This window comes from Dromiciops gliroides, chromosome 3 (assembly GCF_019393635.1).
Source record: "Dromiciops gliroides isolate mDroGli1 chromosome 3, mDroGli1.pri, whole genome shotgun sequence".
Taxonomy (NCBI): domain Eukaryota; kingdom Metazoa; phylum Chordata; class Mammalia; order Microbiotheria; family Microbiotheriidae; genus Dromiciops; species Dromiciops gliroides.
The window spans coordinates 347453817-347474272 of NC_057863.1; the positions used below are offsets into that span (position 1 = coordinate 347453817).

Sequence of the window (20456 nt, forward strand, 5' to 3'; positions counted from 1 at the left end):
AGGGGGGACTGTAACGATTGGAATGACGCCACCTGCTGGATACTTACTGTAGAAGAGTTCTTGGCGGGAGGAAGTGACGCAGACTAGTGGGAGGAGGAAGGAAGAGACTGGCGCTGACTCTGGGGCTCTTTCCTCTGGACTCTGGTGGAGAGCGGAGCTAGAAATGTGCTCTCCCTTTAATAGATAGGAATCTAGGCCTTTTTCTCTCTCTTTACCAAATTCTTATTCTCCTTAATAAATGCTTAAAAGTCTAACTCTTGCTAAAGTTTATAATTTATTGGCGACCACTCATTAGATATTTTAGACAGTTTAGCTAGAATTTTACCCCTTAACAATTTAAACTGAAAAAGTTAAGTCTGGAGAACACTCAGGGGAGAACACTCAGGGGAGAACACTCAAACACTGTTGTTTAGTATTTGAAGAGTTGTCAAATAGAAGAAAGAGTCCACTTGCACTGGTTGGTCCCAGAAAGAATCATAAGCAATGGGTAGAATTTGCAAAGAGGCAGTTTTTGGTATGATATAAGGATATAGCTCTTTAGCTGTGATATAGAGAGTATCCAAAGGCTGGATGATCAGTTACTGTAGAAGAATCAATCCATCAATAACACTTCTTAAGCTCCTACTATGTTCCAGGTATTATCCTAGATGCTGGGAATACAAAGATAAAAATTAAATAGTCCCTACCCTCGAGTAGTTTACATTTGATTACGGGAAAAGGTGACTTGTTTGGTTTGTTCTCAGGAAGCAGAACTAGGAAAAGTTACAGAGATACAGATTTAGGTTTGTTTTAAGGAAATATATTCTCACGATTAGGAGGGAATTGGAGCTCTGATTTCACTGGTACAGAGAATTCCTTGATAATTGAGGGGGAAAAGTGGTATGCTTTATTGTCTCCTCAACAAGTAGGGAGTGATCTCTTAGGTTGGGGACATCCATTTGTAAGGTTTAATTATTCAATGAACCAACTAAAAAGGTTGGTTTTTATTAAAGGCTTATTTTGGAGCAGCTAGGTGGTGCAATGGATAGAGCACCGGCCCTGAAGTCAGGAGGACCTGAGTTCAAATACGGCCTTAGACACTTAACACTAGCTGTGTGACCCTAGGCAAGTCACTTAACCCCAATTGCCTCACAAAAAAAACAAAAAAAGCTTATTTTGTTCCAGTTATTGAGGATACAAAGAAAAATATCGGTGTCATCTTATTACTCAGTGCTTTAAAGTTAGAGGAATTATGTGTTCCAGAATGATCACAGTTTTTAATATGGGAACAAGTGGCCTTGCTGCCCCCTATCAAATTCTCAAGGTTCCTGGAAAAATAGGGCCTGCCTAGACAAAGTCATGTATAGAAATAGTTATTCTTTCCATAGAAACCTGCACATTGATGTAAAAAGCCAAGGAGTACTGGGTCACAATTTTTTTTGTTTCTTGTATGAACATAGTGGAAGGAAAAGGCCTATTTAGTGGGCAGATATGAATCTATAGATTTGAATTTTCCAAAGGTCAGAAATGAGTTCAGAGTGAAGCAGTCTCCTGGGATGACCTAGAATGACTTTCCACATGTTCTGTTGATAAGAGTGGGGCAGGGGCAGCTAGGTGGTACAGTGGATAAAGCACTGGCTCTGGATTTGGGAGGACCTGAGTTCAAATCTGGCCTCAGACATGATACATACTAGCTGTGTGATCTTGGGCTAGTCACTTAACCCTCATTGCCTCACACACACACACAAAAAGAAACAAAGACAAGAGTGGGGCAGGTAGGTGGTACAGTGGATAGTGCACTGGCCCTGATCTGAGTTCAAATCTCACTTCAGACACTTACTAAACATCCAGGGTCATCTCCAGTCATTCTGATCTACATCTCACCACTGGCCCCAAATGGCTAGTGAGTTTAGTTACCTTGCACAGTACTGCCTCACTTAAATCCAATTCACTGTAAGTCATGACATCACCCTGATGTTATGGTCCTCTTCCAGAATGAAAAACAAACAACAACAATAAGAGCACCCGCCACTCACTGACCTTACACGAGTAGTAAAGGCCTTTGAAACCAGGGTTTCTAAGGGCTCTCAGAGTTAAAGAAAAAAATCAAAGAAAATCTTTCTTACTTTTCCCAATGTTCCTACTTATTTTCAGTTATCTTTTATGTATTGTTTTCCCCTTTAGAATTTAAGCTCCTTGAGGGCAGGGACTGTCTATCATTTTGCTTGTATTTGTATCTCCAGTACTTAGCACAGTGCCTGACACATAGTAAGCACTTAACACATCCTTGTTGCCTTGCCTTGCCTAGAATACCATACCCATTCTTCTTCACCTATTTCCCATCCTTGCATTCAGCCCATCTCAAACCTCACCTGAAGCTCTGTCATCCACAAAGCCCTTTCCTGGTAGCCCTCCTCCCCTCTCTAAACTCCCAGAACAATTATTGTCTGCACCACATGATCTAACATTTAGTTATATTTAATTTTTCATTTTCCCTTTCAATGTTTATGGGGTTTATCTTCCTCATTTAACTGAGAGTTCTTAAAAGTTAGAGACAGTGTATTCTCTCCTCTCCCCAGGCATAAAGCAGAGAGATAAACACAGTTAACTCAGTAATGGTGTTGTGATGTTTAAAATCTAAATTGTGGTCGCCTTAAATCAGAAGCTTCAGCTCGAGTCTAACCTAGAGTTCTAGCCTGATTGGGTTCTTCCTGAAGTCTTCCTCCATGAGCCTGCTTTAATCAGGAACACCCTTGCAAGCTGTTTGTGAAAGCTTTTTATAGATCTGGAACAGAGGTGGTCCTTACACATTGCTTCAAGGTAATTGGTTGGCGTCATCCAAATCCATTGGCTTTGAAGGTGTTCTCAAGTTGAGTTCACAGTCTAGTTTCCAAGAACAATACCTTCTTAAGGGATAGCCAGGTGTGATTACAATCCAATTAACTTGAAGTAGGCTTAATCAGCGGTCAATCACTCTCACTTGATTCAATCAGTATAGATTAATCTCCAGGTGGGTCTTTGAGTATCTGCTAAATCCCATTATTTCATCACATTCCCCCCTTTTTTCTTCTAGGAACAGGTGTTCCTAGATGAAACAGTAAAAAATAATTAAGTCTTTGGAAGTCTTTTCTCAGTTCTCTTGTCTTCTTGGAGTGGTAAGATGTCATCAGGAGGAAGCTGGATCTTCTTCTTTAACTGTTTGAATTGCTGGATTTTTTTACTAAACCTTAGCATAGCATTGTCAATGATCAAATTTAATACATTCCATTACATTCCCTCCTTTATATAATAGAGGGTTGAGGTAGTTATGTAATCTATAACACTTCTTACCACCATGTGTCTGGATCAAAGCCAAATTTAGTAATGTGTTCATGACACCTGAAAATGTTATGGAAAGGTTATCATACCACATCTCATGGTTTTGAGACATCCAGTAATTGTGCTAGGCCACAGGTGGATGGATTCTGACTATGCCATCAGACTTAGTGAAAGAAAAAGAAAACTTTTAGAAGGGAGAGAGGAAGAAACTGGACTGTGTCCAGCAATTGTGGTTTATATAGTTGCCATCATAAGCAAACCATAGACTTACATGTACCTGCCTCTCCTCCTGTTGTACATACATTCTCTACAGGGCCTATATCAAACTCATTGTAAGAGCAGTTAGTCTCTGAGATGATAAGTTTCCATAATTCATAAATCTCATATTAATTTCACCAAAGACAGTATGATGGTAAAAATGCATGTTATGCTGCATAACTGATGATCTACTTGTAATATATACAATAATTCCAAACCATACCCACAATATACATAGTCACAATGACATGTAAATGATAAATGAATGTAAGTGACTGATAATATTAGATATTATTACATAATCTTCTTTTAGCAAGTAAACACATTATCTTATACATGAATTCTCTATCTAGTCTGACAGTAACAGATACTTAAAGTAATAAACAATTTATCAAAAAGAAATAAGACTCAATATTCAATATGTCTATTGATAAATCAAGCAATAGGTTTTAAACATAATACCATAACCAGACTCATTAAACTCATGGTTCAGGGGTGGCTAGGTGGTGCAGTGGATAGAGCACCGGCCCTGGAGTCAGGAGTACCTGAGTTCAAATCCGGCCTCGAACACTTAACACTTACTGGCTGTGTGACCCTGGGCAAGTCACTTAACCCCAATTGCCTCACTTAAAAAAAAAAAAGAATTAGTGCTTTAAATTTCCATGTGTTTCCTTCTTTCCAATGCAGCATGGTAGCTGGAGAGCATAGAGAGGGAAGGAGGGAAAGGGGTAGGAATTGTATATTTTTATAATGGGAACAGATGGCATCTTTGTTTTCTATTCGTTGGTGTTTTTTTATTGCCTTTTGTTTTTACATCACTGTCATTTCCCTTTGACTTCTATACCAAGCCTTTCCTTATAATGTAACAACCACAAAAACATTTACACAGCCATTGTCTCTCACAGTGTACACTAGACTCTGTACCCCAAATCCCCACCTCTCTACTTAGAGAAAGTGGATTTCCATATCAGTTTTCTAGGACTGACTGGGCAGCTGGTAGTTCAGTGGATAGAACACTGGGCCTGGAATCAAGAAGACTTTGGTTCAAATTCTGCTTCAGGCACATTCTAGCTGTGTGAGGTTACCCCTCTGTTTGCCTGACAAAAGGTAATTAAAAAATGGTGATCCACTGGAGAAGGAAATGTAAAACCACTCTAATATCTTTGCCAAGAAAACCACAGTCAGATGTGACTGAACAACAAAATCTATAGGACTGAGATTGATTTCAATATGGACCATCTGAATCTGATTGCCTTTTTTTCCCCTTTGGAATCGTCATCAATTAATCTCAGTATATATAGAATGGTGAAATATGATGTTTTCTTGGTAAGATAAAACTGTTCGGGGGCAGCTAGGTGGTACAGTGGATAGAACACCGGTCCTGGAGTCAGGAATACCTGAGTTCAAATCCAGCCTCAGACACTTAACACTAGCTGTGTGACCCTAGGCAAGTCACTTAACCCCAATTGCCTCACTAAAAAAAAAATAATAAAGATAAAACTGTTAATTTAAAATCCATTCAGTGGATTTGAGTGCTAAAAACTACTGATGTTGATTGCTTAAAACTCTGACAAAATATAAATAAGGTACTCAAGAGAGGACGGTTGAGTGAGCTGTGGCATGTAACATAGACTGATGCCTCTCTTTTTATTATCACAGCTTAAAATGGATTCCATTGGAATCTTCTACTAAGTGTTCAAGAGATGGCAAATGTTAATTCCAAAACCATTTCTCTAGATTCCCAACAGACTTGTACTCTTGGTGTCTCTTCACATGGTCACAAGCAGAGCATGCATGTGTTTCCCAAAACTGTACAAGGTTCACTGTGAAGCTCTTTCTCCAGTTAAAGTAACTGAGGTATAATGTCTCATTTCTGTCTAGCTCCTTAAGATATTCGGCTAGCTCACTGGCAGAATTGTAATCTTCCACATGAATGAAGGAGTCTCCTGGAATAAAATTCTCATAGTTTTCCCTAGATGGACCTAGTACAACAGGCACTGTACCAGCCAGAAAAGCATTGTAGAGTTTTTCAGTGATGTAATCTTTGTGGATTGAGTTTTCAAAGGAAAGGTAAAATTTACACATAGATATGGTGGGAATCAAACTTTTATCCTTCATGTACTTCCCAAATGCTTGTCCATAGGTATGGATTTCAATGCTTTTACTCAGCTCACTGTAATACTTGACTCTTTTATGCTCAGGATTCCAGTTACTGACAACCCAGCACACCAGCTTCTTCTTGCTTGGCACATCAAACACAAAGGAGTTTGTGCTTATTGTCATGGAGCCATAAGGCACTTGTATATCAGAGTCACGGCGATAAGTCAGAGTTAGATTGAAGAGGTGTTCAATGCCTCTCTTCTGGGGTGTGTGGGTAGGTGATTCCAAGTTCATCCAGATCCACTTCTGGAATGGTAGCCTAGCTTGCTGGGGTAAATTAGCAAGATCCCAACTTATGTCTCGATGATGAATCAGAATAGCATGGGATTTGTTGTAAAGGGCTCTATCGGTGGTGAGGTGACACCCGTGGATGTTAAACATTGCTTAACAGGATGAAAGGTCAAATGTCTGCCCAAAAGGCAATACTCAAATCAATATGATGGTTTCATTCAAACCATCAGTTTTGCTGGAAAATAAATTTTTCATTTTCAGAACAGAGCTGGTTGTCTCTATGGGGCCAAAGATCCAGTGGCTGGTGGGCTTGATGTAAATGAGCAGACACACTACAAAACAACCCAGGATAATGCAGGTGATTAAAAATGGGTGAAAAATTCCTTTGAATGTCGATATCATATTTTTTTTAGCTGTATGACCCTGGGTAAGTCAATTAATCCTGTTTGCCTCAGTTCCTCATCTATAAAATGAGCTGGTGAAGGAAATGGTAAATCACTCCTGTTTCTGCCAAGAAAAGCCCAAATGGGGTCAGGAAGAGTCAAACACAACTGAAACAAATCATACAAGGTACTGGAAAACCAAGACCACAGTGTGGCAACAATTCTTTTGTCCAATCTGCCCATTATTGCATAGAGGTAATTAAAAGCAACCAAGAATTAAAGGATTTGAAGAACATATCATGGATTATTATAAAACTCTGACAAAATATAAATAGAGGACTGGTTTTTATGTGATGCCAAATTGTGGTCTAATTCTTGAATTCTTACATTATAAACCAGTCCTGGGGTAATGTGCCATTAACTCAAAGAGAAAGGGCTGTGTGGCAGTGGTATACTAAGGGAGGTCCTGGGCCAGCCCTGGAGGAAGAGGAAATCAGTGGAGGAGATCCTGGAGCTGGTGCTGCTGCCATGTGAGCTCTCTCTGACCATCTCCAAGTTACTGGGAAGCAGCCGGTACTGTGGAAGGAGGAAGGAGCAACTGATTACTTTTTTTTTTTAGTAAGGCAATTGGGGTTAAGTGACTTACCCAGGGTCATACAGCTAGTAAGTGTTAAGTGTCTGAGGCTGGATTTGAACTCAGGTACTCCTGAATCCAAGGTTGGTGCTCTATCCACTGCGCCATCTAGCTGCCCCAACTGATTACTTTTTAATGTCATTGTAATCACTTTGTATATTGTTGTCTTGATTTTGCTTTCTTCACTTTGTACTACTTCATACAATTGCCTATATTTTTCAGAATTCTTCATCTTATTATCCCTCATGGTATTACATAATACTTACATGCCATAATTTATTTATCCACTTTTCAACTGATGGTCATCGATTTTCCCTCAGTTGTTTGATAATATAAACAATACTGCTATGCATATTTTCTAATATATTGGGTATTCCTTTTGTTATGGGCCTCTTTGGTTTACATGCCAGGAAGTAAGAAAACTGGCTTGCAGGAAATTAATAGGTCAATGATTTTTCTTGCAGAATTCTAAATGGATTCTCAGAAATACTGGAAGCATTCAGAGCCCCAGCAAGAGTTTATTCATGTGTCTGTCTTTGCAAACTCTTCAACACTGTTTCCATTTGTTATCTTTGCCAATTTGATGAATTTGAAATGAAATTGCTTACCTGCAAAAATGTGAGCCCTCTTGAAAAAGTATGTTTGTATGTTTGTGTGTAGTTCATTGCTCTGTCCTCTAGTTCTCTCATCAGTTTCTCAGTTGTTTTCAGTCATGTCCAACTCTTTATGACTCCATTTAGGATTTTTTTTTAGGGTTTTCTTGGAAAAGATAATAGAGTGCTTTGCCATTTCCTTCTCTAGCTTATTTTACAGATGAGAAAGCTAAGGTAAACAGGGTTAAGTGACTTGCCCAGGGTCACACAGCTCAGAAGTGAGGGAGATGTCCTCCTGACTTCAGGTCTGGCATTCTATCAACTGTGCCACCTAGCTACTCATTCTCTAATTAGAGGGTAGAAGTAACTGAGGGTGCTGAGGAGGTATTGATTATTGATATTGAATTAATTTACAAGATGATGAGGTTTCAAGTGATGAGCTTATCCTGGCGGAGGCATGATATTCCTGGAGTCAAAACCAAGCAGAGGAGCTTATGAGAAATGAACTACTGGAATTAGTAGCACCTGGCTCTCATGCCCAAATCAAACTTCCCTGGGGAATGTTAATACGTACTGATGAAACTGTTAGCTTTCTGGCAGGTTCTCAAGTTCTCCCTCTAAGTAGCTTTTACCATCCCCAAGTAAGGAACTTTTCTCTATGCTGCCCAGAGAGTTTGGAGTCTGATCTAAGGAGGAACTCCCAGAATCAAAGAATGAAACTTGCTAAAATTTAGCAGAGGACAGAGAGACCACTTTTTTGGCCCTAGAAAAGTTTTAAGACTCTGAGCTTCCTGACCTGTCATTTAATGACTTTTTATTTTAAAAGCTCCAGCACCAGAAAAAAAAAGAAAGAAGGAAAGAAAAAAAAAAAAGCTCCAGCACCAATGACTCAGAGAACAACTTCAGCACCAAGTCAGGGGACAGCACCACACTTCTCTTCCCCTCCAGTGACACTGGCACTAGCCATTGTACTTACCCTGACTCCCTCCAACCCTTCCCCCTCTTTGTCCCATGAAAAAACCTATCTCGCAGCCCTGGATGCTCTAGGAACCATGTGCTTCAGTGGCAAATACCTAAATTGAATTATTGTGTCCATGGGAATGTGGGCTAGATTGGTTAACATTGTAGACTCTTGGTCTCTATTGAGGATAGTTTATCTATAAAATGGGGATAATAAGAGCACCTACCTCCCAGAGTAGTTGTGAAGATTAAATGAGATAATTTTTTTTTTGGTGAGGCAATTGGGGTTAAGTGACTTGCCCAGGGTCACACAGCTAGTAAGTGTGTGTTAAGTGTCTGAGGCCAGATTTGAACTCAGGTCCTCCTGAATCCAGGGCTGGTGCTCTATCCACTGCGCCACCTAGCTGCCCCTGAGATCATATTTGTAAAGTGCTTTGCCAGCCTTAAAGAGGTATATAAATACTGGTTGTCATCGTTGTCATCATCATCTGTGACCCTTCCCCTGTCCTCATATCCAATTAGTTGCAAAGTAATCTCTCACATCTCACAATTACATATCTCACATCCACCCCCTTCTCTCCTTCTTTCATGGAATTTAGGCCCTTGTCATCTTTGCCCTGCACTACTTACTGCCACAGCTATCTAAATTATCTCCCTGCCTCATTTCTCCCCCACTCCCAACCCATACTCCACATAGCTTCCAGAGTAATAGTCCTAAAGCACATAACCATATAGATCATTCTATTGCTCAAAAAACCTTCTTCTCCCTGTTTCCTCTAGAATGAAATAGAAACTCCTTAATGAGTCACTTAAGGCCCTCTACAAGGTGAGTACCACCTACCTTTCCCTTCTTATTTCATCCCCTTCACTTACTGTTGTATCAGGCAAACTGGCCTGCTCACTGTTCTCTGTTCACAACACCTTGGCACTGCATCCTTGGGGGCAGCTAGGATAGAGCAGTGGCCCTGAAGTTGGGAGGACCTGAGTTCAAATCTCACCTCAGACATTTACTGGTTAAACATAGGAGACTACATACTGGGGGAAAGCCCTATATGTATAATCAATGGAGAAAAGACTTTAGCTCCGAGTGTATTGATTGTGAGAAAACTTTTTGTCAGGAGGCAAACCTTAAAAAACACAAAATGATTTCTACTGGAGAGAAGCCCTTTGAGTGTAATGAATGTGGGAAAGCTTTCCAAGTTATGGGACACCTTACCATACTTAAAAGTGGATTTAGTGTACATAAGGAAAAACATGGAGTGAAACATTACACATATAATGACTGGGAAAACCTTTAGACACTGGATGTATTTTCATATGCATCTAAAAACTCATAATCAGGAGAAATGTTATAAGTATAATGAATGTGGGAAAGACTTCAACGTAAGGGAATCATTTGTTGTTCATCAGAGAATTCACACTGGAGAGAAGCCCTACACATGTAATGAATGTGGAAAAGCTTTTACCTAAAAGCATTCCCTTACTGAATGTGAGAGAATCCATACCAGAGAGAGACCCTTTGAATGTAATGAATGTGGAAAGTCCTTCAGGCAGAAGCAAACTTAGAAGACTCATAAGAAAAATCATACTAGAGGGAATATCAGTAATTTCATACTGTTGGGCAATTAATTTAAATGTGATCAATGTAAAAAAGCTATAATTTCAACCCATATGGAAACCGACCACCTCAGAATCCATGACCAGGACCATGGAATGACTAATGACCCTTGCATGTGTATTTAGCTTCTTATTACAGGCTTCTGCAGAGTTTTGGTATGGGGAACACTTCATAGGATCACAAGGTTTAAAGCTGGAAAGAACCTTAAAAAGATATTGAATCTAACTTCCTCATTTTATAGGTGACACAAAGGAAAAGAGTTGTTAAATGACTTGCCCAGAATCATGTTGTTGTTGTTCAGTTGTGTCCAACTCTTTATGACACCATTTGGGGTTTTCTTGGCAAAGGTACTGGAGTAGTTTGCCATTTCCTTCTCCAGCACATTTTTTTTTAGTGAGGCAATTGGGGTTAAGTGATCTGTCCAGGGTCACTCAGCTAGTAAGTGTTAAGTGTCTGAGGTCGAATTTGAACTCAGGTACTCCCAACTCCAGGGTCAGCGCTCTATCCACTGTGCCACCTAGCTGCCCCTCTCCAGCAAATTTTACAGATGAGGCAAACAGGGTTAAGTGACTTGTCCAGGGTTGAATAAGTAGTAAATTTCTGTCCTGGATTTGAATTCATGAAGATGAGTGTTCCTGATTCAAGCTCAGTGCTCTCTATCCACTGGACCACCTAGCTGCCCAGAGTTACATAGCTAGCAAGTATATGAAGCAGTATTTGCCAGGTACTTATGACTATGAAATGGAGGTGATGAATAGATTTAAGTGACTAGACCTGGTAGATGGAGCGCTTGAAGAACTATGGACAGTGGTTTACAACATTGTATAGGATGCAGCAAGTAAAAAATATCTCAAAGAAAAAAATAGAGCAAGAAAGCAAAATGGATGTTTGGTGAGGCTTTACAAATAACTGAGGACAGAAGGTTGTTGTTCGTCCTTTGGTTTTGAAGAGGACCATGACATTGGGGTGATGCCATGACTTGCATTGAATTGTATTTAAGTGAGGGGGCACTTTACAAGGTCACCAACCTCACTCTCTCCTCCAGGTATCTGGGTCCAGTGGCAAAATATAGACAAGGATGATTAGAGATAGCCCTGGATATTTAAGGCAATTGGGGTGACTTGCCTAGGGTCACATAGCTAGTAAATATCTGAAGGGAGATTTGAATTGAGATCCTCTTGACTCCAGGGCTAGTGCTTTATCCACTGCAACACCTAGCTGCCCCTGAGGAAAGAAGGAAAGGGGAAGGGGAAGGGGGAAGGGAAAGACATATCTAGCTGAATGCAGAATTCCAGAGAAAAGGAAGGAGAGATAAGAATGTCTTCTTAAATGAGCTGTCCAAAGAAATAGAAGAAAACAATAGAATGGGAAAGACGAGATCTCTTCAAGAAAATTAGAGATACCAAGGGATAGTTCCATGCAAAAATGGGCATGATAAGAGATAAAAAAATGGTAGGGACTTAATAGAAGCAGAAAAAATTAAGAAGAGGTGGCAAGAATACATAGACAAACTATACAACAAAAGATCTTAACATCACTGGTAACCATGATTGTGTGATTACTGATCTAAATCAGTAACATCCTGGAGATATTCAGACATCCTGGAGAATGAAGTCAAGTGGGCCTTAGGAGGTGATGGAATTTTAGCTGAGCTATTTAAAACCCTAAAACATGATGCTGTTAAAGTGCTACACTTTTGGGGGGGGGGCAGGTGATGAGGGTTAAGTGACTTGCCCAGGGTCACACAGCTAGTAAGTGTCAAGTGTCTGAGGCTGGGTTTGAACTCAGGTCCTCCTGAATCCAGGGCCAGTGCTTTATCCACTGCACCACCTAGGTGCCCCCTAAAATGCTATACTTAATATAACAACAGATTCATAAAACTCAACAGTGGCTACTGGATTGGAAAAGAACACTTTATGTCCTAAAGAAAGACAAAGTCAAAGAATGTTCAAATTACTAAATAATTGCACTCACTTCTCATGCCAGCAAGATTCTGCAAGCCAGGCTTCAGCAATATGTGAACCAAGAGTTATCAGAACAACAGGCTGCTTTTTGAAGAGGTAAAGGAATTAGAGACCAAATTGCCAAAATTTACTGGATTATGGAGAAAGCAAGGGAGTTCTAGAAAAAAAATCTACTTCTGCTTCATTGACTATACTAAAGCCTTTGGCTGTATGGATCACATTAAAATGTGGCAAATCCTCAAAGAGATGGGAACCAGATCATCTTGTTTCCTGAGGAAAATGTATGAGGACCAAGAAGCAACAGTTAGAACTGAACATGGAACAACTGACTGGTTCAAGATTGGAAACAGAATTCAAGGCTGCATATTGTCACCTTATCTACTTAATGTATTGCAGAATATATCATGCAAAATGCCAGGCTGGATGAATCAAAAGCCAGAATTAAGATTAATTAAGGTTGCCAGGAAAAAATATAAACAATCTCAGATATGTAGATGATACCAATCTGATGGCAGAAAGTGAAGAATTAAGAAGCCCCTTGATGAGGGTGAAAGAGGAAAGTATAAAAGCTGGCTTGAAGTTTAACATTAAAAAACCCACTAAGATCTTGGCAACTGGTCACATCACTTCCTGGCAAAGAGAGGGAAGCAGTGTCAGATTTTATATTCTTGGGCTCAAAGATCACTGCAGACAGTGACTGTAGCCATGAAATTAAAAGATACTTGATCCTTGAAAGGAAAGCTATGGCAAATATGGACAGCATGCTAAAAAGCAGAGACAACAACTTACCATCAGAGCCTGCATAGTCAAAGCTACAGTTTTTCCAGTAGCAATATATGGCTCTGAGAGTTGGAGTATAAGGAAAACTGAGTGGTGCAGAACTGACACTTTCAAATTGTAGTGTTGGAGAAGATTTTTGAGAGTCCCTTGGAGAGCAGGGAGGTTAAATCAGTCAACACTTAAATTAATTCAGGCTATTCACTGGAAGGTCAGCTTCTGAAGGTGAACTTTAAATACTGTGGCCACGTTGTTGAGAAAGATTAAAGGCAAAAGGAAAAGAGAACAAAGGAGCATGAGATAGATAATATCATGGAAACAATCAACATGAACTTGGACAGACTTCAAGAGATAGTGGAAGATAGAAGGGCTTGGAAGGATATGGCCCAGGGTAGCTAGGTAGTGCAGTGGATAAAGCACCGGCCTTGGATTCAGGATGACCTGAGTTCAAATCCAGACACTTGATACTTACTAGCTGTGTGACCTTGAGCAAGTCACTTCACCCTCATTGCCTTGCCCCCCCCCCAAAAAGGCTATGAATGATCTCCTTTTGAAGTGCTATGGCCTTATAAAAAAAGGATGTTAGCCACAAATATTCTTTTTTATTTTTGTGGGGCAATGGGGGTTAAGTGACTTGCCCAGGGTCACACAGCTAGTATGTGTCAAGTGTCTGAGGCCAGCTTTGAACTCAGGTACTCCTGAATCCAGGGCTGGTGCTTTATCCACTGCGCCACCTAGCTGCCCCCAAATATTCTAATGGGAGTTCTGAAGAGGTTGTGAGGCAAAGATCAGATTTCAAGATTATTGTTATGAGTGCTATTTCAGATCCTGGAAAATTTCAGATATACTTACATAATTGTCCCCTTTTAACTATCCCTGACTCTACATACTCTGTTGAGATTTTTTTATATTCTAAAACCAGAAAGAGATTACCTCAATGCAGCAATTCAAACTGCGATACAAATTTACACATCTAAAAAGAAGGAAGGAGAACTTTTCTTTACCAGACAAGAGAAAATTGATGATGCTGGTACGAAAATAAAGCATGAAATTGATTATTTAGGTGCAGAAGTTGATGATATTAAAATCACTCCTCTACATTCCACACTTCAACTTCAACAACAGAGAATTTTTGAGCATCCCCCTTCAAAAAACCAAAATGGAGCAATAGAACAAAAGGTAGTTGTATCTACTAATATAGTGTGAGGGTCAAATTTAATATTTAGAGAGTTAATTGAGTGGTTCACTGTAATATTGGGGTCCCTGAAATAATGAGAGACCTCTAGTTCCAAAGCTCCCTCCCCTCCGAACTGCCTTTTTAGATATTTCTCCCAGACCAATAAGAAAGGAGCCTTATAGCCTCTTTTCCACAAACGGATCAGATTTTATTACTTGGGAATAAAATAAACAGCAAAGGTGAAACTAATAAAAATCAAAGATAAGGGAAGAGGGAAAAAAAATACGGAAAATCCTCCTACCTCTAACCTAAGTCTATACAATCCCCAACTCACTTCCAGTTAAGCTAATTTAAAAGAAAGCATAGCTTTTATGTTAACTCACCACCTGAGGCATCTACTCCTGCTGCTCTTTCCATGGAAAGAGGGAAACTCGAGAAGAGACTCAGACTCCCCTCAGTGAGCATTAAATCTTCCTCCACCAAAAGGGGAGGTCCTTCAAAAATACATCACTTCAGGGCAGGCCCCTCCCAATGAGCCAGCCAAATTCCAATAATCTTACCACAATAGCAAAGACATCACTAGCAGTTGGTGGTGTGTTTGTCATTGACCCTGAGTTTGCAAAACAAAAGGTATATAATCCTCAAATCAGAGTGGAGTTTCTTTTGGTGGCAGCAATCAGCAAAGCCGTCCAGCAAAGTTGGTCAAGCTAGTCATACCAAATCTAGAAAATGTTTCAGACTTGTATAGAGAAAGCCTTTAAAACTAAAATGCAGGACAGTACTTACCCTGAGATTTTGAGGTCTAATTTGGGATCACTGGTATTACAGTTGAAGAAATTTAGTATAGATAAGCTGGAATACTTGATTTTATGGATCCACCAGCCCTTGAAACTGATGAGAGTCCTAGAGTTTTTGAATTATCTAGTTGCTTTAAGTGACAATGGAGACTTGACTGAACTGGGATCCATGATGGCGAAATTTCCATTGTATCCACAGCTTGCTAAAATGGTTGTTGCAAGTTGTGTGACTATAATTATTCTAATAAGGTTCTATCTAGCTTTAGTTTAGAGTTAGGTGGGTAGCTATAGCAGTAAACTTTTTCAACTATGTAACTTTTTGCAACCACAAAACCTGTAATATACTGTACAAGGAACAAATGTTGGCATTATCAGTTGACCTGTAATTATACAATGCTTCTTCCAATTAGTCTCTATGATAATTAGGTTTCTAAAATTTATCTGAACTTCACCGTTCAAACACTTGTTTTGGGGAATTCATAGTTATTGTTGTACATCTATTAAATTGATGACAGACATAACTCATCATTCCCCAGAAACCTTTTTTGAAAACCTAACATTTTGCCTCCCTTTGGGGGGAGTTTGCTTGTTACAAAGGTTTGGATTGGATCCCAATCCATGGAGCTGGATCATTGGATTAAAATCATAATGTGGATAGGATAGGAAAGAGGAATTACAAGGATTTCTGGAGCAGGATCAGATTACCAGGAATATAGGAGTAGATTCCTGCCCCAACCACACTGCATTCATGTGGATTTTTTTGACTCAACTTAATTGGCGATTCCAAAGATTTTTTTCCTATCTTTGATGATTGGAGCCCTTAAGATGCGTGATGGAATTGTGTTTTGCAATTTTTGGTAAAAGGAGCAAAGTGGGGGCAGCTAGGTGGCGTAGTGGATAAGCACCAGCCCTGGATTCAGGAGGACCTGAGTTCAAATCTGGCCTCAGACACTTGACACTTACCAGCTGTGTGACCCTGGGCAAGTCACTTAACCTCCATTGCCCTGCAAAAAAAAAAAAAAAAAGGAGCAAAGCAAGGACCTGGAGATGTATGCTGGAGCAAACTCCTTGGAAGGATTCAGCACGAGTAGATGGTAAACATAAAGGGGGAAAGGGAGGGGGGGGGGTGTTTAAAGTAAAATAGTAAATCAGTAAGTCACTTCTCTAAATAAAAAACCCAAAAAACAAATTCAGAGTTGACAGTACTGCAGTGTCTTGTTCTCCCCAAGGAGGACAAGAAAGCAGCAGACAGAGCCAAGATGAAGTTTGTCAACATAGGCAGAGATCATCTGACAGTGATGAACATTTGCTACATTTTTAAACAAAATCATGTCAGGTCAGTAATGTCATGACGACTTCATTAACTACAGGTCCTGCTATCTGCAGACAATGTATGTCAGCAGCTGTCATGAATCATGAATAGATTTAATTTGCCTTGTAGAAGTACAGACTTCACAAACAGAAACTAGTACATTAATATAAGAAAAGCTTTGACTGCTGGGCATTTTATGCAGGTGACACATTTGGAATGAACAGGGCATTATTTGACTGTAAAGGACAAGGAAGTAGGTCAGTTGCATCCTTCAACTGTTCTAGACCACAAGCCAGAATGGATGCTTTATAATGAATTTGTTCTTAAAACAAAGAATTATTTCAGATACATACAGATATCAACCCAGAATGCTTAGTGAGCATTGCCCCTCAATATTTGAACAACTTTCCATAGTGTGAAGCAAAGAGACCGTTGGACAGAGTCACTGCCAAACTTCCGTCAAAGTCCATATTCCCAGTACTGAATTAAGTGCTTTGAGCTGAAGTATTCAGAGGATAGCTTTAAAAGATGAATGAACTCAAGTTCAAGTTGTGCTCTTCATGTTGGTTTAATAATGTAATGGCCTTTATTGGAAAGATTTTTAATTTTTCTTTACAGTAAATATTATATTCTGATTTCATAAATTAAACAATTATGCCTCTCTTTTGTGTTGACATTGTAGCCTATACTGGAAAAGTTAATCAATGTTTCATAGTTCATTGAAAGTAGTTCTATATATAACAATATTCTAAGCATTTCTTTAGAAATGGTTGAAAATGAATGACTAATATGGTCATGTTTTACATAATTGCACATGTGTAACTTATATCTGAATGCTTACTGCCTCAGGGAGGGGGATGGGAAGGAGGGGAGGAGGAATAGATTGAACTCAAAATTTTAAATAAAAAATAGTATTATTAAAAAAGAAATGGTTGAAAATGTTTCTAAAATGTGATTATGAATCATGGTATGCATGATTATTGTAATTGTTGACATTCCTTTTAGAAACTGTGAAATGTTCCAAAGCATTTATATAGACAAAATCTTCAGGCTCAGTACAGAGGATAACTTCAATAAATATTATTTATACTAAAAAAGATGTTTATAGAATGAATAATTGTATGAGTCCACCTTCCCCAATAGAATGTAAGATCTTTAAGGAGAGAGACTCTACTGTCTTCTCCTGGGCTCAGCACTGGTATCTTGTATATGGGGGTAAAGATTGAATCTGTGATGTCACCAGACTCCTGGATGAAGAATCTTCCCACCCATGCAGGGTAGTACCTGCTGACTTTTGACAACTTATAATTGAGAACACACTGATTTGTTCACAGTCATGTATCCACTATGTGTCAAAGCTTGAACCCATACTTCTTGATTTCAAGACTGGCTCTCTATATACTCTGCCATGCTGCCTCTGTCTTGTAATAATTATTTTAATAATTATTTTTTGACTGAATAAAAAAGAAATATTTGATGGATTGTCTGAATTCTGGGTCAGTCATGAATTTTTATCAATTGCTTTGGAAAACCAGATTACTGCACAGTCTGACAAATGGGCAGGATGCATAGACTTGTCTACATGTTGCCTATTATCAAAAGTGAATGAGGATCTATTGAAGAGGCAAGACAGACCCCTCAAATGCAAACACAATTAGGAACTTTGCTGCTGGAGAAAGAAGCTAATTGGATTCCTCTGGGCAGTGGGAGGCTATTTCAAGAGAACATACCCTGGCACGGAAATGAAGATTAATCTAATGTTGTTCCTCAGAGAGAAGGAATTGTTTCCTAATGGTTAGTACTGTCAACTAGGCCTCCTCCCTTCTACCACCTCATACTTCAGTTTGTGTAGGAGACAGACTCCAGGGTCTCAGAGAGGAAGAATTCCTTTCTTTCTTTCTTTCTTTCTTTCTTTCTTTCTTTCTTTCTTTCTTTCTTTCTTTCTTTCTTTCTTTCTTTCTTTCTTTCTTTCTTTCTTTCTTTCTTTCTTTCTTTCTTTCTTTCTTTCTTTCTTTCTTTCTTTCTTTCTTTCTTTCTTTCTTTTTCCCCCTGCTGGATATTGGTTCCAAGGTTCCTACAGCAATTTTCCTTTAATGAGAAAAGAGACCTTCTTGATGCCTTCCTGTGCTTCTCCATCAGCACACAATCAAAAGCAGCTCTTATTTCCTAGGACCTAACTTGATACTAACACTCTTCCAGGATCGTTACCACTCTGGACAAACACAAGAGTTTGCTCTGCCTGTCATTCAGTCTTCACCGAAATCACTTGCTTTCCAGGATTGGAGTAAGGTGAGTGTGCATGCTGCAGGCTGTTATCCTAGCAACCGGGCCCTACTTTCTTTTCACTATCCCCTATGTTGTTGTTCACTGGGGAATGTTCCTTCTTCTTTACCATCATTCAGTTTGAGTTTATCCTTTCCATAAAACTCTCTTAACCCCCTCCCCCTCCCCTTTCACTGATTCTAGAGTACTAGTACCAAACCACTTACTGAAAAGATGTGTGTGTGTGCATGTGCATGTGTGTGTGTGTGTGTGTGTGTGTTAGTGAAAGACAAAGAAAGGGGGAGAAGGAAAGGGGGGGAGGGCCTTCTATCCCTGAGTAGATTGTAAATTTCTAGAGAGCATGGATTTCCTCCTCTTCTTGTATCCACTGTAGTGGCTACCAGAGACTTCAGTATTTACTGTCTGGTTGCCTCCTCTGGAGCTTCATACTGGAATTGACTGATCATGTATATCTATCTTCCAGGTCACTTAATACCTAGCCTGCTACCTTGCCCTGAGCTCTCTTAGGAGGCTGACTCACTTGGTGTCCCAGGTACCATGAGCTGGAAGAAATGGAGTCAGGAAAGCAATGAGGAACCTTTAGGGGAGTTCCACAGTAATGGAAAGAAGAGAGAGCACCTGCTGAAGAGGCGGTTTCCTGCTCTGAGGTTCTTCTCTGAACCTGTTAAATGGAAAAAGTAAGCGATCAGGTTGGGAGTAGAGAAGGGGGAGGAATGGAGGGAAGAGTGGGTATGGCATCTTTCTATAATGTATGGAATTCTGCACAGTTTACAATACACTTTTCAAAGGGGTTTCTCATCAAGTGTACTCCATTTGATTCTTATGGCAGTGCTATAGGATAAGATGGGTATTTATAAGCATACCTCTTTTCCCTGTGGGGAAACTGAGGCCCAAGAAACAGGAGAAACATGGATGACTTCCTCAAAGTCACTGGAGGCAGCAGGATCTCATGCAAGAGGGTTGTGACTCTCGTAGCCTGACTTGGACAGCTAGGTAGCCCTGGGAAAGTTAGAGAAACACAGAACCTAAAATTTGGAAAATTCCTTGTAGGCTTGTATAACCCAACCTCTATCTGATCAAGAACCTTTCACAATATACGGGAATGATCACTTAGCTCCCTTTGAAGGCTTCAGTGAAAGCAATAAAATGGCCCCAAAGACAGTCTGTTCCATCATTGCTTAGTTCAACTTAACCTTTTTTTATTAACGGCCTATACTGTGTGCTAGATGCTGGGGAATCAAGGGAAAAAATGGGAACAGTCCTTGCCTTCAAGGAGATCACACCAAACCGTAAGAATGCAACATGCAGAAAGATAAATGAAGAGGGTAATTCAAACAATACTAGGGAGTGGGTGATATTTACTTGTTTTGGATAAGTCTAATTGATTTTTTTCTCTAAGCCTGTTCCCTCATTTGGGGTGGAGAGAGGGTTGTATTGTTTGGGGTTTTTTGAATGGAGAAAATACTTGTATTACCTACTTCACAGTGTTGTTGTGGGGAAAGTGCTTTGCAAACATTAAAGTGACATGAGATGTCATATTAATGACCATAACCCTTATTCCAACTATCCCTCTTACAACCCTAGGTGATGCTGCAGGGGAAGGTGAACACTCCTCCCCCAACCCCCCTGCCCACCAACAACCCCAAGAAAAATAAAGAAAAAGTATCTTTGATTTGCATTCCGGATCCACCAGTTTTTTATCTGGAGATTGTCCTGATGATCTTAAGAGAAGAATGGAAATAGAAGGGAAGAAGAATATATTAAGGGGGCAAAAAGGAAGGAAAGTTAGGGGGAAATAATTCACAAAATCCAGGTGTGTGAGTAGACATCTATACAAAGATTAGAGGGTGGTGGAGGGATTGGCTGACATTTCTTTGGTAAAAGAAGAGAATACTTTCACACACACACAGTTGGATACAAAAATACATCTAATTCAACAGATAAATGGAAGACGGGGGAAGGATAGTAGTTTAGTAGTAGTGGTAGTAGTAGTGGTAGTGGTAGGGTAGTGG

The 20456-nt window shown here is 39.7% G+C and overlaps 2 pseudogenes; one reads left to right on the forward strand and one right to left on the reverse strand.

The window, feature by feature from the left end:
* Positions 1–5268: 5268 nt before the first annotated feature.
* On the reverse strand, positions 5269–6351 carry LOC122745336 (annotated as a pseudogene).
* Positions 6352–10915: 4564 nt separating this feature from the next.
* LOC122747582 lies at positions 10916–18886 on the forward strand (annotated as a pseudogene).
* The last annotated feature ends 1570 nt before the right edge of the window (positions 18887–20456 follow it).